Source organism: Varroa destructor, unplaced genomic scaffold, assembly GCF_002443255.2.
Source record: "Varroa destructor unplaced genomic scaffold, Vdes_3.0 BEIS01000004.1, whole genome shotgun sequence".
Taxonomy (NCBI): domain Eukaryota; kingdom Metazoa; phylum Arthropoda; class Arachnida; order Mesostigmata; family Varroidae; genus Varroa; species Varroa destructor.
This window is the reverse complement of record NW_019211457.1, coordinates 32,157,116-32,184,827: the sequence shown is the minus strand read 5'-3', so window position 1 is coordinate 32,184,827 and position 27,712 is coordinate 32,157,116. Positions and strand designations below refer to the sequence as shown.

Here is a 27,712-nt window from a genome sequence, read left to right as displayed (position 1 = left end):
CCCCATTCTGGAGTCGTCCCGCTCCTGCGTAGAAAGTTGGAATCATGCCAGTTTGAGTTTATGTTGTATCTCGCCAGAAAAGTAAGACAACGATAGGAAATGAGGACTCGCGCCGAAACCAGGATAGAGTTTCCTCTGTATCTCGCTGCGCCACTCAAATGAAAGCTGGCGAGCAAGAACGGAATGGTAGCGATCGAGTAAGGGGATCTCGTGCGGAAGACAAAACGTAGCGTTGCCTCGCGGGGCATCGCATAAGAACGGTGATGGAGAGAAAGTAAAGAGCCGGCGAACGCTAACAAAAGGCTGAACTGGATTCCGCAGAAACCCTTGGCAGGAGGGCGAAAATAGGACGCGATAGGACCAAGCAGATTACCGAAGGGGTCAGAGGCGAGAGCAGGCCGGTTGGAAACAAATAGCACCTTCCGGACAGAGCGATGACAATACCCTCTTGGTTTCGTATTAGGACAAGCTCCGTTTCTACCACTAGAATCGCCATCGATGATCTTAGTAATTGTAGTGGTGTTAAGTCGATCCAGGCCAAGGGACAGCGGTAAGGATTCTACAAAAATTGTTTCACAAACAGCCTTAACCGGAGGGTCGGGACACCAAGAAAGCATAATTCATAGCTGATTGAAATCGCGTTCCGTCTATATAATGCCATTTATAAAAGCAAAAAAAAGATCGAAACTTTAGAAAGTCCTTGATCACATATTGTAACATAGACACATTGTTTATTTTACTGTTCTGATGTATGCTCTTTGATAAGGAGCGAAGGGTGCTGACATAGATAAGTTCGCCTATATCTGTAAAAAGAACTCGAGTCCCGTTATGATTTTAAGTCGATTCAGAATTTTTAGTAGAATATATCTGTCCTTTAACTCAAACGCTCTTTACAAGTTCAGAAATATGGAACAGTTTTTGCCGATCTTTCTCTGATGCAGAGCCATGAGTGGGTTCGTGTCGCTTAAATGCTACAAAAACTTATGAGTACAAATTATTTAGGGTACACGAATTGTACCTTTTTTTTTTCACAAGCACTAGAAATTAGATATGTTATAAGTTATAAGATAAACATGTTTAAGTTACCATGAAGTGTCCATTTTAACAAGCTTCGCTGTTGCTCTAAATTAATTTCTGACGTACTTGGCTAGAGTTACGTAGTTTCTATTCTTACACGTAGGATGGCTACTTATCAGAAGAATGTTCGATTCTTGATTCTTCGCCAATCTACATTTTTTTTTAAGTGTATGTACAGGGATAAGACAATTTCCTTTGATTTTGATGCATGGATGATCTTTTTTTCGTGTTTAAAATTGTGGTACTTCTTTCTTTGTATATTCGCAAGTTTTACGGACCCTTTCACTCACGATCAGCGATGACCACACGCCTTCAGTGTCTTACATATATAATACATACATTGTGTATGAGCTTGCGTCTAAATTGTTTCCGATATCTAGACATTGTTGAATCTTTCAACAGAAACTAGCTTTAGCAAATTGTACATATATCCCATAATGCTTATGGTATATTGCTATGATCTTTCAAACAATTGATAAACTACGATTGGTATTGTAACATAGTTACATGAAACAGAATGAAACTCGTTAGCAAACACACAGTTACGATGACTGGGGTGATTGGACACCACATGATTAGTCCAAGCAAAATGTATGTGTGGGATCTTGTTCACGGCATAGTTCAGACTATGTGGGATGTATGTTCGATGAACTAATACGAATGCTACATAACGTAGAAACACTTTCTCCAAAAACTCCAGCGCTGTTTTTAAACCAGAAAATTGCACAGAGATAGCCGCAAAAAGCAACAGGTCATCGAGACGTTACAGTCATTGCTGCACGGATTAGCTGTGCAAAAAATAACGAGCTCTATTCTGAGTTCTAATCCTATCGTGAATGAGAAAAACGGAGCTGCAGCCGAAAATAGTATTTTCAAAATTAATTTTTCGATGGTATTCAATGTATATGATAGAGGTACACATGAAAATATCGCTGTATATGTATGTGGTGATCGAAGGAAACCCCAGCTTATAATAGCAAAGACATTTTGTCATAAAACACTTATACGCGATCAAACGACGTTGCTAACCACAATCGCTTGAAACGTACGAATCCATACAAAATTAGTGTGCTACTTACAGCAAACAGCAGGTGCATTTGTACGATAATAGCTGGCCTGTATCAGGGTGCGATGTGCAGGTACCATTCGCGCAGAACTGTTCAAATTCCTGGCGTCGCCTCTAAGGTAACTTGGAACAGCGCAGACGCTCACGCAGAGCAGGCTCATTGTGTTCTATCTACATTTACACTCGCTGTATATTCACATAGTTTTATTATCTACGGCTATATTTACTCTTTAATGCGGACCGTCTATAATTATCAACAACTATACCGCTAATTCGCATAAGGTAGGAACATGACAAACGGATCTACTGTTCTTCATCGTTCAGCCTAGTGAATTGCATATCTGAAAGTTACATCGTTTCATTCACTGATCAAGGAATAGCCTTGATGAGCCATTGTTATAAATAACAATGTCTGAGCAAACATTTTGAACCTTTTCGCCCCACTAAATAATCAGCTGCCTTCATGGGGATATCATTAACCTATGGCCATTTCTGCATTGACCTATTAAGTCTACATATTTAAAATTAAACGGGAATAACTTAATTTCCGTTTCGTCGTTTCCGTTGTCTATCCTAACTGAAAATTGTACTTCAGGGAAACATTATATGAATTCGATTGAATATTTTCTCGTTGATAATTTCTTATCTACCTAATAGTCAAAAGGGTCTTCTTTTCTCTCTCTAGCTAGCGTTAACGCATGCCTTGTAACAGCGGCGTTGCCTTAGTTTGGTCTTCGCAAGCATTGGTGGAACACCAGTTCCAAAAATTGAAACTGTGATTTCGGACTACTACAGAATCAACTCCGAGAACCCTCATGCGATGTCCTATGGTCTAGTCGAACCTTCCCAGTTGTCCTTGCGGAAGCATCTCTTTTCTGGCACAGCCCTCACCCGCACGGATTCTGCTCCTATCGTAGATCCCCGCAACCTTTCACATATATATATATGTATATAATACATACACGCACATATATATATATATATGTAAGCTGGAGAGAAAGACCGGAAAGGATGAGTGCGTTTATAAAGCTAAGATCATCGAGTTTGTGCCGAGGCTACTTTAAGCTCTTGGGGAAGGAAATCCGAAAGGGGGGAGTGATACCTGCGATGTGATGACTAAAATCTGTCCGAAATGGATGGCGGGCAGGCCGACGAGGGTCCTGCAGGCTTGAACGGAGTATCATTCTATGTCGGCCTGAAGAGTCCTGCAAGAGTTTCGGGCGCTCTTGGCACCAGGAATGAAGTATAACAATTCCAGACAACGACGACAACTACGACGCTCGCTCGAGGAATGGGGAAACGATGAAAATCAGGGAAACGATGGCGTACGGGCAAAAAGTTCGGTGTATATAGGAAGTGGCCGGGAGTCTAGCGTATGCATGTCAGTGCTCGTGGACCCAGCAACCGTCGCAAATGCTCCTCGTACCCGCGGAGAAACTGCTAGAGAGAGAGAAGTTGATTGCACAAATTTTTAATGAGCTCGCCTTATTCTTAGTCACGCACATCACATGACAGGCTGCGGCCGCTGCTGCCGCACGCGATGTAACAGCGCTGCAGTGGCTGGTTGTGGGAATTTTCGAAGGTGGAAGGGTTCGTGCAGTCGGAAAATTCAAAGCGGGCGAACTAAAGGAACTAGTGAACAGAAGCGTCATGGGGTTGAGCAATGAGGCTAGTAGAATGAGGTTTATGGGATTCTAGAGATGCCATAAGCGGATAGACGACAACGGGTTAAGGAAACTTTGCGGCGGTTGGAATAAGTAATTGTGCTTAATGAGGAACTAGCAACCAGAACCACTTAAGAGAGGACCTTACGTAGTGAGTCGTATTTCTGGTACGATGGCTATTTCTCATCAACGCCGCACTTATTCACATTACCCGTAGTCTATATCTGGATGATACATAAATAGGTTATGTGTAATATTCCGCTGCCTTACCTTACCCCCGACCTACTAATGGTTCGAAAATTTCCTTGATTTGCGAATTCACTGGTTGTGGACGAAGTCGTATAGTACCGCCGGCCTTCCGCCGGTATTCCTTGACCCCGTCTCCATCATCAAGCTTTCCGTGACGCACCAATAGCCTAAATGGAGTGCCTGCGCGCCTTTATATTAACAAGCTACTCCTCGGAGCAGCTCCATGGAGGTTCCTGCGTAATTCTCGGCCGAAGACAGCACAGCGTCGCCTAAAGAGATTTAGACATAGGTAACATAGGCATAACGAAGACCATTGAGCAACTAGTTTTTTTTGCTGCTTGACATCAGAATAGATTTTAGATTACGACAAAAAGCACGACACTCCTTAATTTTCTTTTTGCCATTCGAAACGCTTGTAGTCAGCGTGCAGGTATCACAACATCGACTATAATTATTAGTGACCAGTCTGCCTATCTCGGTATAGTGGCCTTATTTCAATCTCTCCAGATTCTCTAATCTTCTGTCTTTTGCCCCTTATCTCGCGCGTCTTCTTGCTTCACCCGAAGATTATAGAGAGCTACTAAAATGATGACAGCTACCTAGCCTCACTATTGGATTGTCACGAGGCTCGACCGTAACGCATAGGGCTTCAGGAAGTGCGCCATGAGCCGAAAGGCACAAACCTGATCAACAGCTCAACAGTCGGAAAGAGAAAGCGGGCGATGGTATGCAGGACTAATTTGCAGACGCAAACACACACACACACACACAGAAGCTCAGAGGTTTAATACTTAATGCCACCAGAAAGTAGGCGAAAGAATAAACAAGGATAGAGGCGACTCTGTTCAAGGTAACATTGGCATAAAAAGTGAAATCGTTCATGTAGCCTATGTTAGAGTTTTTGATGTATTATAAAAATACAGAGGCGAGACAGGCTGGAGAGGTTGCGTTTCATGTGCGCTTAATGGCGGAACGAAATCGCACAACATGAACATGCGGGCTTCACGTTGGATGTTTCCGACACTAATGCATTTACGAGTCAGTTTAAGATGGCTGACAGCAACCTCAAGCGTTAGGAATATGACGACAGCGTTGAACGCGTCAGCTGTGCTGTCACAAAAACAATTTTGATGTCTACAACAACGACTAGCGCTACCATCATCTCGATTCTAAGCTAGAGTATCCGCAAGGAGTCGATTGCATCCGCGTACGCTCAAATTGGACATGAACGACACAAACAGCGCCAAAGAGAAAAAGTTTGAAGCTTTCATGCTGCAAACATTCGGACGGGGAGCCGGCCGGACTAAGTGGTTTTGAAAAGGCAGACTATGTGCGTCATTGCAAAATTAGGAAGCGGGTACGGTCGTCCTTGCGCCCTTTCGAAGTAACGCACTTTGCTGAACTGGCCGTCCAGCTTTCAAGCAGCCTTGATGGCCTGGCCAGCAGTTCACGCTGATTCCATAAACGTGCTCGTGCTGGAGGGGATCAAAAGTGAAAACGAGAAACAGCCAAGTCCTCGACTAATGTTATTGGTGGAGGCAACAGTTGGGGTAAGAGAAAGATACACCCATACATTTGCAACCTTTCCTGCCTCACGCTTTGATCGGTCGGGTGAATATTCCCTACATGGCTCTGCATGTGCATGTCTGTCTGTCTGTGCATGCGTATACAGCGTACCCCAGTACGAATGGAAAATGTAGCATTGACACTATGCTTACTATTTCGCGCTGCTGAGCCAGCACAATCACCGGTAAAGGCCAAAAAGACTTGTGATAATTGGCAGTTCAAGGGGCGAGCTAACAACTCGGGCAAGCTAGGCCGACCGGACCGGTCGATGCCGGCATTCACTGCTGGAATCTGAATACAAACGCTAAATAATAACGGCTGTATAAGGAAGCTCGAGTTGGGCGAAACTCTCCGCCAGTTCGATCCCGAGTCTTTCAGAACCTAAAACTCCAAAGGCTGCAGGCGGCCGTACCGATAAGGAATCGTGTGGACAGGCAAAGGTTCGCAATGGTAATGCTTCCTCGCCATGGCACCTAATTGTAGAGTTTGCTACGACCTCTAGCGCTGCCGAAACGAACAGTCGTCCACAGCTCCTTGTTTTCCTGTTGTTGTGTCGTTCGCGCGAGCTAGTATTCATTGCTTCGTTCGTTTTTCTTCTTTCCTAGTTCTTCCGATTGACGGGAAAAGTTTCCGCCTGCTGTCTGGGCTGTCTTTGAGGCTCGTATTCCGTCGTGCCTTCCACATTTTGGCAACGCGACTTTATTCCGATGTGCTCGCAAGGGGCGAAGGAGATAAAGAGAGGAAACAGAAAGGTTGAAAATCCTTTGCCCGTTTGCCCCCCGCTCACAGACAAAAATATGACGCACACACGAACGGTGCTATATATATGGTGGTTACAACCTCGGCTACCAGCAGAACCGTCGCATGAGCACATAAATGGGGCGCATACATTGGTACTCGTCGCGAATGCAGGAACGAAATGCCATGCCCCTAATGTTGTCATGAAAGAAAGAGGCGACCGATGGAAGAGTAAACGAAGGAACATCCATTAAGGGACGTTTCGCGGAAACGACAGGAACGAAATTCGAAGGCACCCGCGCCTTGCTGCCGAATCGCTGCGGCCTGCCGCAGATTTTTGCCTGGTGCAGTTCTGGATAGTGGTGTGTGATGCTATTTGAAAAGATGCATAGTAATGGAAAGTATGGAAAAAGAATTTATCGTTAAATGTTTCCTTTTTATTTTTCTTTATTCGAGTTTTTCCTAAACGATCCATTGGTTTCAAGTATGATGATTTGTTTAGAAATCTGGGTAAACAGATTACTTGCGTCCTATATATAACCAAACTTAATTGCAATGCAAAGTGACTCAAAACGTAGAAGTCACTGAAAAGAAGTCAAAAAAGATTATCAAAATGTATAATTAAGTAGTCTCAATTTATATTACTTACCTTGTCCTTATTTGTCCAGCACGAATGTCCTACGATACATATCTGCCTCGCATAATTCCATATTTCCGACAATAATTCCTTCTAGCACGTATAATTCAGAAACCGAATACTCCAACCTTCTATGCACCCAATACAGCATCTTAGCTTCGTTTCGAGCTGAGCTAGGTTCAGTAAGCTGTGAATATGTCCTTGATTAAAGTAACACAGAAGTACACTCAATAACGCCCATGTTGAGCGGAAGCAAAAACCAATAAGCTACTTGGCAAATTGAAACGACACGATACGCAAGATAAAAAGAGCCTCAGTTTGGCTATTTTAGAAGCGCTCTTAAAGGAACTTATTAGCGGAGCACCGATTGTATTTACAACATCCTCCAAGGGCCTATTAGGGACTTGAATTAGGTAAGTTGAACCACAGGACAATATCCTATTATAAATATGTCGAATCTCTATTTATGGATATACAGCTAAGAAACGCCTTTGGTGATTTCACGAGTACCCTATACGCATCCTGTAACCAGTGTCTGTATAAATAACCAAACATGGTTTATTTTAACTCTCTCTGTTCTTAGCTCACTTTTTAGCCATTCACGGAATCTAAAATGGTTCTGCCTACAACAACTGTATTGCTTATATCGGTACGTGTTGCGGCTATACCTATTTATTATAGATTACTAAAATTATCATGATTTTTAAACAAATTCGCCCTTTATCTCACTATCTTCGATAAAAAGAAAATATGAACACGTGTTTTGATTAATCGTTTATCATAGTCACGTTTCCCTTTTATGTCATGCGTCAACTGGTGACAAGTAAGTCAAGAGTTTTTGGAAGAGTCGTCTGCTAAATAGTATATTCGACAACTCATCTTGCTCATACTCAGTGTGTAATGACAATCTAATAGCAGTTGTTTTCTGTCAGCCCCTCTGACGCGCGAACACTGAAAAGTTCACAGCTCTTCCCCACCTTATGTAGCTGGAGGCGTTCTGTGATTCGTGTTCTTGTTCAATGGACGGGTTCTGTGTTAAGGTAGCGTAAGTGAGGCTCGTACCCCTCCACGCAAAAAAAGTCCTTAACACGAACTCCTCCATTAACACTTAGTTTTTGTGTACCCGCAGGGTCTCGCAAAAAACATGCTCTTTACCCCTATATGATGATCCACCCATTCTACAATGTAGTACTATTTACATCACCATAGAAGAGGCTGGAATAGCCCCCTAGATACCACCACTACCACTTAATCAAGGTACGTCCCTTAGGCCGATGCCCTCAGCCTCTCCTAATGTGCGTTACCGCTGTTGCACGAATGTCACAGAGGCTCATTGCCACGATGGCCACCTTCATTTGGATCGAAAAGGAGGTGCATCAATCGCTGCCACTATTGCCGCACTTAAGATTCACATCGATTTCCGAAGCGCAAAAAGCGAGGCTTCTCTCAAGCGTTCTGTGACTTTCCTTGAATGCTTCAGGGCTTCCCTGTCTCCAGGGTAACCTTCCTGCAACGTTCTTTGGTTCCCTTTAAAAGAAATCATTTCTTGTCCAGTTTCATCCCCTTGTCTAGCGGAAGAAAATGAGTTAAGGGCAAAGAGGTGCACAAGGATCAGGCGAAATTAGAGAAATGCCTGTCGCCACGAGGATTCAAGCCGTCGTATTCGGCTTGCGAAAGAACGTGAATAAAGCACCCCAGGGCCATACACAGGCTGTAAGTATCAGCGGAATCTGCAACCTGACTGTCAGGTTTTGCCGTTGCTTTCATCACCTTTTCTGGTTTCAGCCATGGCAGCAGAGAAAAACAGAGGAAAGACTGTCGGACGCTAAATGGAGTACGGATGGTGTAAGGAAAGCGAGAGGGTGTTCAGAGAAAATGACAGAATGGGACGAAAGCAGGGTTTGTGTCATAGAAAAAGGTGTGCAACGTCCTCGTTTCCGTCCCCTCTGCCTCGAATCTTCTCCACTTCGAAGATCTGAATGTTTTTGGGGCTTTTGCCACCTCCGCGGTCTCTGCCGAAAACCGACTCCGATAGTAGTCTCCACTCCAGGTAGCCAGGATAGGAGCGTTACCGACATGCGCAGTAGCAGTTAGCGGGAGGTTAAAAGAAGTTAGAAGAGTCGAGACTTAGAGAGGTTTTACCGAAAGTGTATGAGGGGGGGGGGGGGGTGCAAAGGTTAGCGGGCCAGACAGTACGAGATAGTGGCTTAATTATAAAACGAAGAATGCGCGCATGTCAGCCGTGATTATCGTATGAGAGATTGGCTCGGACAGAAGGTAAACGAGAGAAAAGAGATTTGAACGAGTATGAAGTAGGGGGACAGGACGTTACTCATCTGCGAGATGCTCGCACATGAGAACGGACCAGGATCGTAAATCGTACTGGATAAAAGCACATCAGCATCAAAAGTGAAACCATTCTAACGCGACGAATGTGATGGAACGCACGCAGGCGTATTTAAATTGTAACTAGCCAGGCCCATTAAAGGGGTCAATATACATAGGCTGGGTGGCCGTATAGATTGCTGGTGACTATCAAGGAAATCTATTGGTAGTAGCTGAAACTTCACACTTTAACACAACAAAAAATTTTTAATTCATTTCATCTCTTCCGTAAAGTACTGACAAAAGACTTGATATTCGTTATCAATTGAATTAGGCATTGAAAAACGTTTTTGGTATGGTGATTAATTTTGATGTTTTCCACTAACCCATTAAGTCTACTGGCTTAAAAAGGTCAGTGACGTAAGTGACTTGAAAAATGGCTTCACTTCTACTGATACTTTTCAAGAAAAGCCTTTGAAGCTCGAATAGTGTGGTTATAAGTAATGTTAAAATTCAATCAGCTTTCGCAAAGCTTACTATTATGCTGCCGAAGTTTTATCGTATGCAAATACCTCACTCTTATTCTTTATCACTCATTAACAATTAGTAAGTATTTCATCTATGTCAGGACACGGGATACAATAATTAATGTTCCTTTCTGGCTATCACTATATTTGCTCAGTCAGTCAAAAACGCGTTTAAGTTACTTTTATACACACAGACACACGTATGACACTCACGTTATACATTTTTCATAAAAAACGCCGCAAGTTAGACGAGTGGAAACATCTTGTCCATTAAGTAAGAATTAGTTAATTACTGTTAGCCCTGGATTGTGTTATTTCTTTGCATTAATTGTCCCTTAGTATTCTCTTTATGCAGCCAAGTTTTGTCTGCTATAGCGGGAAAATATATATATTTTTTCTGTGTTCTTCAAATACTACGTTACATTTGAGAGCAAGTAAAATCAAACAAAAGACCACACACCCGACACGAAAGGTCATAAATATTGTTTAGGACATATTGCGCATAGGAAAATCGTTTTTATTGCAGCATATTGGTCGAGGTAATTGTGGGTAGCAGTTATTCCATATAGGGGCATATATTATTTCGTAAGCCATAGGAGATGGCATAACAAGCACAACAAGATATTCTCCGTGAATTCATGAAAGGCATTTTTAAATATTGTCAACTCATCGTGCAGATCTATTCTTTATAATTACATAAAAAATGTCTATTTTAGTGATATTTTTTCGGCAACCGATTTTTCTCCCCCTACTTATATATAGTGGCGTTTACAAAGATATCGCTACATGGATAAACCTCGAGTATGGTATAAGGATGCACAGCGTTGTGACACGGCCTCATAGCAGAACAGCCATACGGATGTTGCTTTCTGATTATCGAAGGACCGGAATAAGCTAGTTCGGAGGTGGGGTTGAAGGCCGTGATAGAGGTGAGTTAATTTGCTGTTTAGACAAATGTGGCGCTAATCGTTTTCTGTTTAGTGTTGCACAGTCCAATGTGTCTCTTCACAATTTTCGTTACTTATGAGGGGCAATCGAACTGAACCCAATCAAAACGACAATCATACGTGAGATGATTGGCTCGTCTTTTTCAAGGATGCCTGCCACGACGTTCGTCTATGACGACCTCAACATCGACATTGACTAAAATATAATGATTGCCATTCGGTCAGAAAACTGCACGCACGAATATTATGGATGTTCAGCTGCCCTTAGTAGCGGTAATGGCCTAATCACCAAGGAGATTGTTACTAACTGAATAAGGAATAGAAAAGGTGCGACAAGGCCAAGGGCCGGAATGTCGACGGAAGAGTCTACGCACAAAAATTGCGCGATAGATTCTTACTCCTCTCTTGCTAGAAGCAACAACAAAACGTTCTTAGGCAGCGATCATCTGCAGTGTCGGCTTGCTTGATGAGCGATGAGGTCCTTTCCCATGGATATATGATGAAAGTACTAGACCTTTGGTGAACACGACTACTGCAGTATCAACCCACATGAGGAACACCGGAGGTTCCCTTATGCCTGTTTACCTCCTGCTTGCAGTAGCATATCGTATGATGATACAGGTGCATAGCACCGAGGAATGCAAGGCACCCGAGTGGCGTTAGCCAATGAAACCGATGGAAATGGCCAGGACTTAGTTTTGGTATTGGGTCGTCCCATCCTGCCCCACAACATCGATAGCACGAGTCGAGGACGCCACGAAAACGACCAAAAAGATAACGCTACTGGCGAGTGACGCATTGAGCGGTGAAGACTGAACCAACGAATGAACGCAACCACCAACGGCTGCCGTCTCACGGAGGGCACGCGGAAAACGAACTGGTCCAGGAGAACAGGAGTAAGACTGCTAGCAAAGGATCGCCGCCATCGCTACTACTCACTGGTACCCACTCCTATTGGCATCCTTCGGGCATGCATCACCGATTGCGCGCAAACTGCCGTCCTGCTCGATCAGCCGCAGAAAAAGAAGATAGCTGATAGAGTCTGAAGAGGACAACAGCACCGACGATGCTACCAGCAGTAGCAATAGCATCAGTAGAAAAGAGCATCGCTGCTAGAAGCAGCAGAAACAGCCAGTGTTACTTCCGTAGTAGATTCTTTTTCGGTATCCCCTCTCCTCATGAACTCCTCCGGTCCATTCAGTTGCGTGTAGCTCGTCCGCCGCTCCTGAAAAATGCACGCATTACGCATGACGCGATTGAGACCCATACCCGCCAGCAGTTCAGGTGGCAGCAGCAAATGGACAAGGAGGATACGGCAGTGGCGAGCGCCGGCATTGCCGTTAAGGAAAAGTAGAGGCCCCCTCTACGTAAGCATCAGTAAGAACAGCCGCAGTAACACTCAGATATTCCTGGCACGACGCGTGCGACAACCTAAAACCCTGTGACGTGCTTACAAATTTCGATATTACCTTTTGATATTGCTGTTCCTGCTGGAGCTCGTATAGCAGCCGCTGCTAGCAGTCAGCGTTTAGTTTTTTCGTGGTTGCCGCTAAAGCTGCCGCTGCTATACACGTCGCTTCGATGGAAGTAACAAAGGGAATAGAAACAGGGCACGCTTGGCAATGTATGGATGTGAGTGATTTCTCAAATGTCACTGACGCTGCTATACTGTTCGTGACACCTTAGGTGGCGGGCCGCCAATTGCAGCTGCTCACCAGCGATGAGTACCGGGCTCTGTCGCGATGTCCTATCCCATCTCAATTGGCGGAGGCAGTCTGACTTCAGCTGGGGAGAAAAACGATAACGACGATGAGACTACTGTGGAAGAACGGCCTGGCTTATGGAAACGGGGTTTAGGGGGTTTTAAGAGGGGTGGCTTTCGAAAAAGGACTTCAAAAAGCGACGCCATCAAAGCGTCGTTACTTTGTCCGAACTTTCCTCCCCAGCCATCGCGCGTGAATACTCTCGCGATCCTAGCATCCCCGTTCTGACCAAGCTTTCAAGTCCTACAGCAGCCCATGCCTTCATGTCAATGGGGATATACATTACGAGCTCACACAAGAGAAAAGGTGTGAAAAATAAATTTTCAGGGCTCAAAAGATCAGTGCATCACTTTAAGGTTGCAAAGATAGAACGTACCCACTGTGCTGATGTACGTTTTTTAACATTCAACTATTATTCTATCCAACTGCGTATGCTTCGAGAATATGTTCCCGTTCTCATAAAAGCCCTTCTTTGAACCTCTCATTTGGATATATTCTCTTAGGGCAGTTCCTTTTAATTCATCAATTGTCTTTTTTCTTTGGGTTCTGTGGAACCCTTATTACTGTTTCTGCCACTTGTGGCTGTATCTTCTTGTACCGTCGTTCTCTTCGTCACTCTCTGTCATCCAAGATAGCCATTCGAACCCAAACCGTGGCCTGAACACAGCTGACGCCGTCTCCCGTTCTGCTGTTCGGCGCAACATTTTTACATCGAAAAGCAAGCAGTCCTCTGTTGTTATCAAAGCTTTGAGCTGTTATGGCTTAAGGCACGGCAGGCCACTCTTTTTTGGCTCGCTTTTTTGTCCGCGCATGATACGGATCATGTGGCTTGCGATGCCCCCAATTGCTACAGTTGCTGGCGGCTTTCGTGTTACCAACTTGCCAATACGGCCCGTCCACACAAGTTCAGTCAAGCGCACATTAGAGAATGCGACTGCCACCTTTATCGTGATTTTGAGGCGCTCAGGCAGACTTTCAACAAAATGTCCACACAAAACTGGATTCCCTTTCTTCTTTTTCATTCGTTGAATCATACGTTGCTACTGCTCCCTCTGCTACTGTAGAGGAACACGGACCACTGAAGAGGCCCAACCATAAGTTATTAGGGAAAGAAAAGAGTGAACTTCGAAAGGGTATCATGACTGAGACAGGAAAGTCGCTTTAGACGCTGCCTACATTTAACGTGTAGCTGCCGCTACTGCTTTTCTCGTTACCTTCCCCGCCCTCGCTATCGTTGCACGACATGAAAAAAATCAAATGTAGATGCACGAAGCCACGAACGCAGTCGAACGTCGAAATGAACCTGAAAATATGAGCACAAAGCGATGTTGAGCCATTGCAAGCCAAGCCACCTAACAGGTCAGAGAGTGCCTGAAGGGACAGGCCGATCTGATGCTCTATACAGTTCTTGCTACGGCAAACATCTGCCATATTTCTCTGGTACTATTACTGTACACACTGGTGCAACTTAACGCGCCGGCTTAGTTTACTCCTGTCACGTGTTCAACCGCACTCCCGTTTTCCTTGTGGTTACTTCGGAACAGCCGATAGTAATAGCATTCTCAGTGTCATCACAATGTTCGTCTTCTCAAGCCCCACGAGCGCAAGCGTGTAACGAATTCACCTCGCGTGGAAAGTGTGAAGGTGGTAATCAGCGACGAGCGAAGGTGACGGCGATGATCAACTGTAACAGGCCAGGCATATCATAGTTGGGGTCGTTCATGGCCAAGAAAAGGCCTCAGCCGTGGCACATAGAGTTGCTGTGTTATCTTGGCGTGCTAGCACACTACAAGACGTTACGAGTACGTCGGCAAAGAAACGAAAACTGAAAATCGACCACTTACTCGGCCATTCCTTGCACCGCTTTCGAGACCCTGGCGATGCGGCTAAATGCTTTTAAGAGCATTCATTAACCCGTACCGTTATAAAGGACCGCCTGACTCTTAGGCCCGTGCCTAGACAAGCTGCCTGCCTGACTGCTGCATCTGAGATTTGGCATTAACGTGCCTCCGAGCTGCGTACGGTGCCAACAGTGCGCCTCGTCACGTCAGCGATGCCATCGAATCATAATCGCATCGCGAGCATCAAGGAGAGTTTGTTAATTCTCAGAAGCAGACAACGTTCTAAAGTTGTGCTAGAGAGTTTAAGTAGTCATAGTGTATTGTCATGGTATATCTGTTATTTTAAAAGAAAAATAAGAACATTGTAACATTGAGAGATCTAATTATAGTAAAAGTTCAAAATTATCTAAAATTAAAAATTGTTTACAGGTTCCATAAAACAACCTCTCCTGTAAATATCATACCCTATCAAATAAATTTTATAGAATTATAGCTAAAATAGAATATTTACGAGTACTTTTAAATTTAACCACATGCAATCTTTGGATTTGGAAATTGAATACATTATATGAGTATTAAATTAATACCGTGCGCTTTACTTACCTAAATGTCTATCATCTCTCTAAACAATACATTCAGATGCTTTGATTCAGTCCCGTCAAGTCAAAACAGGATGTTTTTAGGACATACTACTATTACTCAATAAGTCTCAATACATACAACAAATAAAAATTCAATACACAATTGTTTGCCCCCGTTGCTAGTACGCGACTAGCACCTCAGTTCGCATTCCATTCTTTGGCCTGCCTAAGCACGTAACCATCCCTGTTTATTCTTATTCAGCGTTTATCAAGTTTCGCTACATCCTCGTTGCAGCGAGAGCTTTTCGCATACATCCTTTCTATGAATTTTTTCGTCATCTCGTAATCGTCTCCTAGTTTTGGCCTAGTCCATGGAAGGCTGTATCTATTACACTAAAATACGAGCGCCCGCGTCGACTCTCAAAACGACAGGTATGGCATTTTATTTGCGTTGCGTTTCGCATCCACATGTAGGTCCTTATTCTTTTTTGCTCCACTGCAAAACTGCCCTCGAAGGCTACCATTGTCTACATAATTGCGCTTAGAATAATAGTAGTAAGTAGCCAAGGTCACCTGCTATGGTCGCTCTCTTAGCACGCTCTTAGCTGAGCGCTTCCCAAAGTGTGGGACGAGGATGGAGCGGATAAAGAGGAAGGAGCTTCGGCACTCCGCACCGTACTAGGAAGAACGCCAGAGCTTGCAGGAAAAGCTAGGATAAGCTGAAGGAAAAAGGGAGGGTTTAGTAAATAGGACTGACTTACCGCAATTCGTGTAAACGCTAGTATTTAGGCTCAGCCGTTTCGCTCAAGTCATTTTGCTTTACTCCGCTTATCCAGTAAGAAAAGATCGAAGGCCTCCGGCGTGAGCGAAAACATTGTGAGTAACCAAGCAGCAGGAGCGACCGACTGCTTTAAAAAAGACGCATGTAGATCCTAATCAGGCGGCAGGCCTTTGCAGGTGGAGTGAAACCACGTTGAAATGGTTACTTAGACAAAGGGCAGCACTGAGTGTGACCGGATTATCGAATCCGCTGCTTATATTGGTGATGCTGGGGCCCCTGTCAATTATGTAGCTTGAACAGGATGGAGCCCGTAAGAAACAGTACTCGTAAAGCTCACTGTAAGCTCAGATTACACTGTGCGCCTCAAGAAGTCAGAGCGGGGCAGCGAGGATAGCCCCAACTTTAAGAAAATCGCAGAGAATCGTTTTTCTAAATTGATAATCTATTATTTACTAAAGACCAACCCTTGTTCCATGGAACCAATAGAGTTTCCACTTATACTTTGGCAGTGGCGATTTCGGCGCGACCCAGGTACCAAAAAATTACCAAAGAGTTTCAGTGGAGTTTGCATATGTATAGCTATGCTGTAGCCATGCTTCTACATATGTCGAGAAGCTCGAAAAATGCTTTCCATATTCCTTAAGTCCGAAGTTAGAGGTATTTCGAAACCAAAGTAATCTTGTCTTTGTACGACGGCTCCTACGAATAAGTATTCTGCCTGTATGTGTGTGTTGTCGGCTGCGAGCACGTTATGGGCAAGCTTGTAAAAGCAATGGCGAACATTTGCTTTTCGCTTACCGCACAAGTATGTCGTAGTGGGTTACATATAGCAGACGAGCAAACAGGGAGAAAAACCCCTGGTATTTCCCTCATAACTTGACTTAGATCCGAACTCATACCGTTCCTCTTCGGGAGGCGCGAAGTGACGCGATGGTCTCTAGCAGCTCATCCAACCTCCCGTCATCCTTAGGGTTTGGTCGCTAAGAAGCAATGGTATGAAGCATGCCAGAGAAATGACAAGTTGTGCTCCCCAAAGAAGATGCTTGCCCCTAAGGGCACGCTCTGATGTTCCTTTTCTCGTTTTGCCGCTCTGCCCTTACTGCTGTTACTGCCCTTGCAGCCGCTACTGACGAAGTCGACGCCTGCAGAAGGGCGAATTTCTCTTCCTTACCTTTTACATACAGACTAGCCAAAGGCTTCATTTCGGAATTCCTTCATCTTGATAACCCACACAAGTAGCTCGAACCCACTTGACGATGGTGATCTACGTCGCGTTAATCGTGAACAGAAGTACCATCTGACACTCGTAGGAGAGCGTATAGCCCATACGTTGCTAGCTTTTGGTAACTATTTGATATGTTTCTATCAAACGGCGCACTACGTCTTGACCTTAACGCAGGTACTTAAGGCTTTACGCATGTATACACATATGGAGATTTCTTTAAGCACAGCGACCTGCCTCTTAAGTAGGCTCTTGAATAGAAGATTAAGATACTGTTCTTGGATACTCTAAGCCGCCTTTCGAGATTTTCATAGCTCAAATAGAAAATGCACATCTAGTAGAGAAAAGCTGCAAAGAAACTAAGGAAAGCTTCAGGTTAACATGCAACGAATGAATGGTGAGCTACAATGTGTAGGAAGATCGTTTGGGGTTCCGGGTAGAAACACACACATAAAGAAGTCCAGAGTCAGAACAGTTGAGAAAAGAGAAAAGCGTTAGGAATCGCGTCTTAGTTCTGCTATTAAAAGCCACGCTTTGCCACGGCAAAGCGCTGCCGAGGTTTAGAAGGAAAAAAGCAAAGGCTCGAAGACGCAAAAACCCATCAGGCCCATAAAGCATGCAGTGTTAGTTCCTTCTCATCGAGGAAAGACGGGTAGACGAGACGCAGCAAAGAAGAACGTAAGGCAAAAAGACAGCGTACGAGCGTAAACGTAAGAACGGAATACCACAGTCACCAACATACGCTGCAGGCGATACCCCTGCCCATGGCCTGAGCTGTGTCTAGGGGTGTCTGGTGTGTCAGGGGGCGGGCAGCTTTCTGCAGTAGCCAAAAGGAAAAAGGCAGCAATGGCAGCCAGGCCACAGTCGGTTCTTCACAACCTTCTGAGACGAGAGGCGAGTTTCCGTACAAGACCTAGGCAAGAGCAGGAGGAAAGACGGAACTACGAATTTTTTTAGTTGTCGTCGATGCCGTTCTCCAGTCAACGGCTGTCGCCAGCTACCGTTCGTCGCTCCCTAGCTTCTTCCTCTTTCCCTTTCCTCACCGTCCCTTTTTGAGTCTCACTTGCTTTTTTGCAGTTGGAAGCGGCTGAGTAGATGGCCTGAGGCTCTCGGCAAAGCCAGTATGTAGTTTTATGCGTGGTCTGCCAACCACATCAAGAGAATACGCGAGGGTTTATGTTGGAAGAAGCGGCCACGGCTACGGCTACGGACACCAAGTCTTCTAAAGTCTGCGGTCGACGGACAGGTCGAACGGAGAGAGCTCTTGACATCAACTTTTTTTCGAAATGCCGCATGTCGTCTTCCAATTAGACTTTAACCTTTTCTGCTTTTCTTCCACTATTTGTTTCTCTAACTTTATCTTTTCTTTTCTCCTGAATCTATTCAAACCATAGCCAAAAAACCGAGAAAGAGGTTTACTTTTACACTCTTCTCTTTCAGTTCACCTTTGAGGCCAGGTGCACCTCCAGGGACCGGACGGATCGATTCGATACTTGCCGGATTGGTTGGCGTTCTTTCGACGGCATTCGTTTGCCGGCTGCTCAGGCCTCTAGTCGGCTCTTGCTGATCCCCAGGGTTTAGTGAAAAGAGCCAGACTTCGCCACCATTGGTTTTTCCTACGCAACTCAAAACCTATAACGAAAGCGAACGGATATCGCTGGAGGCTGTCCTGCTGCTCGCAAAAGTAGAGACGTAATTAAGCTAGCTCACTACGGAAAGCTAGAGAAAAGTACAGCTACTAGCAGGCGCAGATCCTGAGTCTGCTCAAGCGGCACCGCTCGTGTGACACCCCTCAACGAGTTGCAAGGCTATCTAGCTATCAGTTTTACCTCGTGTTCGCCGTAAGGTCCGTGTTGAGTTATCAATATTGTTTAGTCTTTGTCACATTTTTTACTGCGAGGTGCCATCGTGCAATGAGCGGCTGCTGTCGGGTCCAACTTTCACTGACACTATCTTAGCTTAGTTATTCATTCCGGTCACCGAAGCTTTTGTGGAAGCTTGTGTTGCAGCGCTGAGCCCCTGTCGCAGTCCCGTAACCCGTCGAATTACCAAAGCTATGCCTGAGACGTCTTCCCGAGTACCGAACGATCCATGTCTGCCTCTACGCGCGATTGCTGCGTTCGCGCTGTTTTCAGCTTGACATTTCGCACAGAACATTTAGACAATGGACCAACAGCTTGCTGTTTAGGGACTGTGGTAGGACGCTAGGAGGAATCTAGGGTTTAACGAAACCATAACATACGCCCGCAATATGCACTGCTTTAGGAAGTCGCGGTCTTGCTTTTCAGAAAGTTGCGATGCCAGTATAGCCTGCATGACGCATATGATTTGCGCTTAGTCGTTACACGCCGCCCCGAAGACACTCGCTAGTTTGGAGAGCAAAGTAACACTGGCAACATATTATCTTTGAGCTGCTTTTATAAATGTTTAGTTTCCACATCATACATTTTTCGTTACTGCCCCCATCCCTGGGGCAGACACGTGTGAGCGTTGTTTTAGACCCGGGCAACTCTACTTTTTGGAACCTTTTACAGCAGCGAAAATAATCTGCTTGCATGAAAACCAACTAGCATATACTGCAAGCTATTAGACTCTATATACAAAAAAATAGCAGCACGGAGCTGTGGCGACGTCGGGAGAGGAGCCTTAAGCAGTACGACTAATAGAACTACTGACATGCTGGTTTGAGAATGACCTTATTCGTGTTCTTATTCCCTGACGCCACGACGGTTACCCCGCCTGTAGTCTCGTAAGGGCACACCCCCGCATGTTCCCCCGCCTGAAAATAGGAGCATAGTTTCCTTTTTGAACGACTTTTTGCTTGCTCTTGGTCTCTTCAAGCCTCAACAATGGCCAGGAGTGTCCGGTTTGCTGGTCCGCTACTCGTTTGTACAATTGCAACCGACGAATTGCAGGTCGATACCGAGGCAAAAGAAAACGATGTTGTCTATGCAATTGTCTTACAAATTCCTGCTGCCGAAACCACTGCTGGGTTGTTTTACTGCCGGAACTTAGCGGGCCCCTCCAACATTATTTTCTCTAAACCAGCTCAATGTTTAGTTGCCCTCCATGACCTTTCTTCCGTCTAAAAGCTTCTATCTGCTTACCTAAACGCCGATGCGAATGCCTTGCTCCTGACACATTGGCCTCGAATGGTTTAATGTTCCTTAGGACTGAGCGCCACCGCTGCCGTTATCACAGCGTAATACTTGCTTTACTTTGTATCCGGTAGTGATATACCGTATCAGAAACGAGGATAAATCTTCATTTTGCGTGTGACAATAACTAAGTCTCCTGACCCGAACCAACCTATCTGAGCGGCTAATCTTGGTTAGCAGCCAAGATGACATAAAACTCTAGGTCTATTTGAGAGTAAAACTTGGTATACGTGCACGGCAAAATTGAATCAACGAACGATGAGACATTTTAATAGAATAAAGGTGTACCTATGTATGTATACATTGAGAAAGGAGGATCGTGACTGTCCTCTGATACACTGCCGACTAATAAGATTATCCTCGTAGAGATTTTCAAACACCGAATTCACATCACACGTTCTGGCGTTTCTGATGCTGCCTTCCCGAGAGACCTAGCAAACAACGTTCTACACATACAAAATAGTGCGATTTCCATTAGATTGTACAAAAAATGGCCATTGTGTGAAATTTGAGTAGTTTATTTTAAAACACCAGTGAGTGATGGCATTTTGGAAGCAGTAGTTGCAGAGAACTGCCACGGTCGGCTTGGAGCGTTCCTTCGCTTCGCCCGTGGCCGCAGGCCACTAAGAGGAGAGAAAGGGCCGAAACAGTGAAGGGAACTAGACATCAGTAGGAAGGGCAAGCAAACGTTGAGAGACAGAAGCAAGTCCAGACTACGTTTGGTGGAAGACAGCTGGCTAGCAGGACCACACTAAAACGCACTAGGATGCCACAGGGCAAAGACGTAGAAGACGCTCAGCATAGGAGCTGAAGGAGATTCAGAAGAAGGAGTTGTACATTGGTAAGAAAACACAGCAGGAGCAGCCCGAAGAAGAGGAGTGGTACGAGGAGGTACAATGGTATCAATCCAACGAGATATCGCATTACAGCATTGAGGTAGAGGGCAGTAGAGACAGTGTGCATCTCTATGTGCATGTGCCTAGAGAGCAGAATGGAACAACAAAAAATGGGAAGGCAGGACAAAGGAGGGCCTCTGCCTTAGCTGACTGCCTATCCAGGCCTCTCCTTACCTACGGTATCCGATTGCGTCGGACGCAGTTGTATCGCTTGGCTTGCATCTCTTCAACTGACTGCGTTCGTTCTGCATGCCACCAATGTTCGCCTAGTTTATTAGGCTAACCCTGCCAGACAAAAGTGGGTTCCAACACCAGCAGGTCGAAAGACCAACTGACCGAGCAAACACTAAAAGACCAGCGAACGTTTTTCGACTTCAGCCTCGGGGTTCGCCTCTATCTGAAGCCTTCAAGGCCTCCTTTGTCTTTTACGCTACGCAGCTACGCTCCGCATCTAGCTATATTGTGCTGCCCTGCCCCATGAGATTTTGCTGCAAAAGCAGACGAAGCAGCCAGCTGACGACCACGATCCAACGCATACGTCTGCTCCATTGTTTCAGGGGTGAACCAACCGCAGATATACAAAATGAAAAGACGAGAAGTTAGGAGTGAATGGGGGAAGGGCAAAAATAAAAACAGATATGTCTATGCTTAAACCGGGTTCAAATCGCGCACAACGTAAGCAGGGATCATACTACAGCTACCAGAGGCCCTCGGCGAGTAGACGCCCCGGGAAGAACAGAAGCACACCGCCGGGTGGAGTTAGGCAAATGAAAAGGTGTGCCTACCACCCGCATACAAACGTCACCCGAAAATTAGTCTCGGAACAAATATTATGTACATGTTAGGCTCTTCGAACTACCAGTACACTGATCAGCTGAGTACACACAATCCTTTATTTAAGAAAAGGGAGTGGAGAAGCAGGTTTCACTAACGAACGCAACATGCAGTACAATAGAGATGCTGGCTTTATCGATTGTTGATAGTCGTATAGTACGTGCAAATATCTTAATATAAATAAAGTTACTAGCATAATAACACAGCATCTAGTAACTGTGATATTGAGTCACAAGCCCACCATTGCACTGCGTTGTATATCGCCGGAACTCCCACTTTATCAAATGTCGGTATTTTATGAGTAGAACGAAGTCTACTGCCGATTCCCACTTCTGTCAATAGATATTTTTGCTCACTTCTATAAAAACTCTCGTTGTAATCCCAAGATCTATTTAAAATGCTGATCAACTTCAATCATCATATATGTATGTATATGTAGCACTCAGGCTTTATGCTTCCTTTGCGCTTCCACCAATTATTTCCGTAAGACACGTCGATGGACGTAGCATCGACTCAAATGATTGACACCGAGAAAGAACGGAGCACTCTGAATACAGAGCAAACAGATGAGCCGACTGCTGGTAGGCCTAATTCTAGGATGAGGTACGTCAGCAACCTAAATTGATACTAGTAATGGGTTTCTATAGTTTTAAGCGCAGCATATTCATAAATGTTATGGGTGGCGATCGACCGAACGCGGGTTTATAAAAATTCAAGGTAGAGCTATCGATATGAACAAGTATAGGAATATGCCTCTTCAAACTATTGTTTATCTGAACATAATTAAATCTGACTGAGAACACCTTCATTGAAGCTGAACGATAAGCGATGTTACAAATATAGGGGCCAGTATGTATTGCACCTATTGCAATGAAGTCTTTTGTTATAAGCCTTTCTTCTCAAACGGCAGCCGAAGGCACTGCTATTAATCTTGCGCGGGCAGTTTCTCCCGGCAAAATCTTGCAGCTACTACCATAAAGATGTACGAATTGCCACTAGAACTTTACAGTTAAGTAAATGCAACTACTCTTCAGCTTAAAAAATGAAGACGTAACACAGAGCGCGATAATATTCCTGCGCAAAGAGAATCGCCAAAAACGTTTTCCCCTTGGATGACATTTAGATGCCTACAATAAAGCTCCCGAACTGGTAGGAATCAGTATAAGAGGGCATATTCGATTTTTTTAACGATAAGACACTCACGAGTAAGGAAATAATTGGATCAATAGGATGAGCTCAAAAATTACGATGAACCAGCAATAAATGTTTGAATTGAAAGGAATGGGAAAGACCCTGAGCATCATCGTGCAATATCTTTCCTAATACAACATGTAAGAGCGAGAAAGACAATTAAAAAATTGAAGATAGAGGGCGCGACGTAGTTTATATTAGCTGGGTAGTTGCCTCAAATAGATAAAGACTGCATACGATAGAAGCGATAAGAACAACTCCAGAAGAACAGCTAAGACCATATCTCACTAACAGTCTATAAAATCTTTAAGACAGATACGAATCATGCCAACTGAAGCCGTTTAAAGTTATATCTGTTATATTTCGTGGCTACAACTCATACCTAAGACTATTAAATATACTTTCTTTGTATATATACATATATATATATATATATATATATATATAAACTGGGAAGAATATACAATGTTCTGAAACACAACTGACTATAGATCTTCAATTTATGGAATGTTAATCGGCAAACCTTCACGGCTGCGCCATCTCAACGATAACTATTGATTACTTTATTTCATTACGGTATTATCCCTAACAGTGTCAAAAATGTAAAACAATGAAATTAATCAAAAGAACAACTCTGATCTAAAAAAACATTTGTTCAAAAAAGTGCATTCATCTAAGTTACAGTATACGTTTTTCGCATCAAATATACCCGAATTTATCCTCTTACTTAAATTCCTATATCATACGTGGAATTATAGTTTTCCGCCAAACAAGACTACTTACTACTCAACGTTTTCTATTTCTTTTTATCTCTATATCGGACCCATATAAAACAGTAATCATTCGTGTACGCATGCAATAGAGGGGGAAGCATCCGACATTGTCTCGGAGTGAGCCGAAACGGTGGGTGACTTGCTTTGCTTTATTATTTATATAAACATCGTATTGTAGTCAGCTAATAATCTTTTTGGGCAGTCAACGTACGAGACTCTCCTCCACTTTCAAGACAAATACGGAAGCGGTAGAACGAGACTTCGTTATTACTATATTTAGAGTGACTGTTTTTTTCAGCTGGACCAACGGATAACGCTAATTCAGGCCTATAACATGTTATAATATATATACACACATCGAGTTAAAACGAGCGAGAAAGAGAAACACTGATTTCGTCAATTCAAAGAAGCTATTCTTCGAATAACAACAATCAGCGCGAACCACTAGCTGGTCAATGTAGAACAATTCGTCACAATGCTATACGGTAACAAGCAATATGATGCAAATTATCCTTAAAAAAATAAACATACAAATTGCTATTAATTTAGGTAAAATGTTAAGTATATACCGCGCAGTGTATCAAATAAATATGCTTGAATTTTTATTATTCCTAACTTTTTTTTCGTTATTTTCGACACTTTTTAAAGCTGCGACTCGACAGAATTGCCACTTGCTTTTTCCCACGCTCGTTAATTTGGCACCATCTTGTTTTTCTTTTTTTTTTTTTGTTTAATTTACGCTTCAGTAACTACAAGCACTGAGTTTGGGCACAACATCTGTTTTTGAAACTTTCCTTTAGGCAGTAAATAGAAATTGGGCGTAATAACTTTTTGCCATTCTCGTCATTATGTCAAGTTACCCCTGTTTCTACGATTAGCTACATAGCATGCTCATTCGAAACTCGCTTACTAAACCCGAACTGCAACCAGATGTACACAATGACCACTTTCATTAGACTTACACGTATACGTACATCTACAGCAAGAAAAATTAACAATTGAAAGCTAAACATGAGCCATCAGTGAGTACTAGCAGGCGTCTCGAGCGCGATACTAACGACGATCTTATTGATTATCAGTTATATGTAAATAGGTACATTAGAACGTCATAATAGAATCGTCTGCTTATCGATGTTATGCTTAACAATGATTATATTGTTGTAGGCGGGCAATAGCAGAATGTATTACAGCCACAGGCGTCCCGGTCGCTGTTCGATGTCGTCGACTAGATTAGGCAAGACAACAACTCGCGTTTCTTGTATTTCAGCTCACGAGTCTCTCTCTACCGTACTAAGACAGGACTGGCCGGAACGCTACACTGGTCCGAAAATACTGCTAGAGCATACAATGTGCTGCATTTAGATTAATTGTCGTTTTGTTATTCCTATATGGACGGTGACGACAGCGAAAGTGATGGCCAAACAACTGCTACATAAATGGCCAGCGCTCGCAGACTGCCGCGTTTCGTCTAGCTAATATTGACGATCTGCACGTTAGAATATAGTAACGGCGTCAAGTCAGGTGGCATCAGGGACAAGGCGTAGCCTCGAATAAGCAGCACTCGTCTCAGGCAGACGACAGTGAGGCAAGCCAAAATAACGGTGCTATTTTAACGGAATTATCGGAGTGGGGTACGGCAAAGTCTGCTTTCATAGAATTGAAACGAACGAACGATGTTAGATATGGCGTGTTCACTTGTAACCATTGCGTGCTACATAACGTAGGTGTAAAGGCGAATATATAGATGTACGTGAACTGAAATCGACCTAGCGTGTGGTCTATTATCTCAAAATGTTTGCCCGTGTACCGTCATGTATATTTGAAAATTCACCGTTCAGGTGCGACAAACGATCCAAAATTTCGAGATAATAATCGAAATAAGGGTGCGATATTTTTTTTTTTTCTATATATGGCTATTTTTTTTAAATCGAACATCATTTATTCGGATATCGTCACCCAGTATTTCAGCGGACAAGTTACAGCGAGCAATAGAAAAAGCAGGAAAATTTCGTGTAGTTTAAGAATATGAATTCTAGCTTAGGACAGCGTCGGCGAAAACAGCTTGTCACATAAACCTCGTACCCGGTAAAGGTTTTACCACTAAAAACAATGTGAGAATGTCGGCGGTTCCAAAACATCCTTGCTTTTAAATAGTGAAATGAATTTCATGAGATGCCGAAGAATTGAGTAACCAAAAGCTGAACGCTGTTCCGCAAGTTGACCCACCTCAATGCACACGGGTATTAACACTCGGGTCAACAAACTACCAATCTGGTCACCTCGGCCAAATTATTAAGATAGAAAAAAAATTGCCATCCTCAACTTGTGCTCATATGCCTCATAATTTCAAGAAGCATAAAGCACAGATACAGCAACGCCTCCGTCGTTTTGTTCTTACGTTACGGTACTGATCCATTCTTCTACCGAACTGTAGCCGGCGAGGGAGCTGGATCTTTTTACAATAATCGCAGACGGCCCACATCAGTAAAGTGAATGCAATTAAACCGTCGGGATATCATCGTAAGTCATATGTATAGCTGCAAAAGCTTATCTCATCTGTTTGTTGGCCTAATGCAGGTGTTATTAACTATAGCTTCATGAGTTTTGGTTCGTCAGTGGAAGCTTAAGTGTAGTGTCAACAAATGAAAGAAACGATAAAAAGGGCTTCCATCAGGCAGTCAGGGTCAATTAAGAGAAGTAAATAACCCTACCGCGTGGCAACGATAAGCCTCACATCACAAAAATTACAAAATTTTGTTACTACCCAATTTCTTCGCGAGCCAAAAAGCTAATACACTCTTTGGGCCATCTCAAATCCACAGTGAGCGGCATTGCAAATGTATATGCCGAACAAACGGAGGCTGATTCTAGCATAATTCGACGGAAGACCTACGAAAAGCAACAGAAATTCAAAGAAATTTCACGCACGTACCGTTACGATGCTCGCGAAAACCTCAGGTATACGTCAATAGATACAAACAATTACGTTCTGAGGACGTTGAATCTTCGGAACGTGCTCGATGTCGTTTATTCCGATATTTTTCTTATGCATGAAGCGTCAGCTGCTTCAGATTAGTCTTGGACGAAAACATCGTTCCCGTCGATGCGAAAATCAACGGTAGAAATAGGTCACTGGCTTGTTTGCGGTCCAGAAGTTGTGTTTATTGTGGATAAAATAAAATTTTTGATCATATTTATGTTTAAGGAATGGTATTCACTGAAAAATGCGTTATGCTTCCGTTTTATGAGATGCATTGTGCGACTGTAAATAGATGGAAGTCATACGCTGTGAGACGCTGCACTGGCTTATACTAACCGTTTAGATTAAACTGAAATTACTATGGATAAAGTGTTATTACGCGGAAGTTCTACAGGTCTCTATATGACGACGTAGTCTTATTCAGCCGTGCTATCAAGGAGGCGTTCGCGCAATTACAAAGGGAGATTTCGAGATGATCGAGATGAATAGTCCTACATTGAAATTGTAACCGGCATGAACGGGGATTGCATCGAAACATCACTATGTAAACATCGCCAATAAGATTGATATTTTATTTTAGAAAAGAAACTTCACTGAAGGATCGGCCTTTGTTTGGGTACACTTTTAGAGACGAATCTTGAAAAAATAACCCGATCTAAATGGGCCAAGTTACACTCTCACACGCGATATTACCATGCATATTTATCTTGTTCAGCAGTGCTCTACTACATCAAAGCTAACTAGGGACTAAAATCCCCTCATTCGTGGCACTTATTTTTCTATAAAGCTTGTCACACTACTAAATTGCAAACGTTTTAGATTCTACGGCGAATCTCAGTTGGTTACAAAAATACATAATCGTTAAACGTCGTCGCATTTTCGCCGACAACACCATC

At 43.7% G+C, this 27,712-nt stretch overlaps 1 protein-coding gene and 1 long non-coding RNA gene across 10 annotated transcripts in view; one reads left to right on the top strand and one right to left on the bottom strand.

The window, feature by feature from the left end:
- Positions 1-711: 711 nt before the first annotated feature.
- On the bottom strand, positions 712-27,379 carry LOC147756090 (uncharacterized). Its single transcript, XR_015327461.1, has 4 exons — positions 26,769-27,379; positions 7,010-7,184; positions 4,078-4,325; positions 712-3,583 (listed from the first exon to the last, which is right to left on the bottom strand). It is a non-coding gene; the product is annotated as an uncharacterized LOC147756090 (long non-coding RNA).
- Positions 25,038-27,712, top strand: part of LOC111250466 (cell adhesion molecule Dscam1-like) — a 306,297-nt gene continuing 303,622 nt past the window's right edge. For 2 of the 9 annotated variants that reach the window (XM_022805780.2, XM_022805781.2), the window contains exon 1: positions 25,038-26,794. The gene's annotated coding sequence lies outside the window, so the exon portion shown is untranslated. The remainder of the gene's footprint in view (positions 26,795-27,712) is intronic. The other 7 variants (XM_086988687.1, XM_086988684.1, XM_086988681.1 and 4 more) reach the window with 6 other exon arrangements.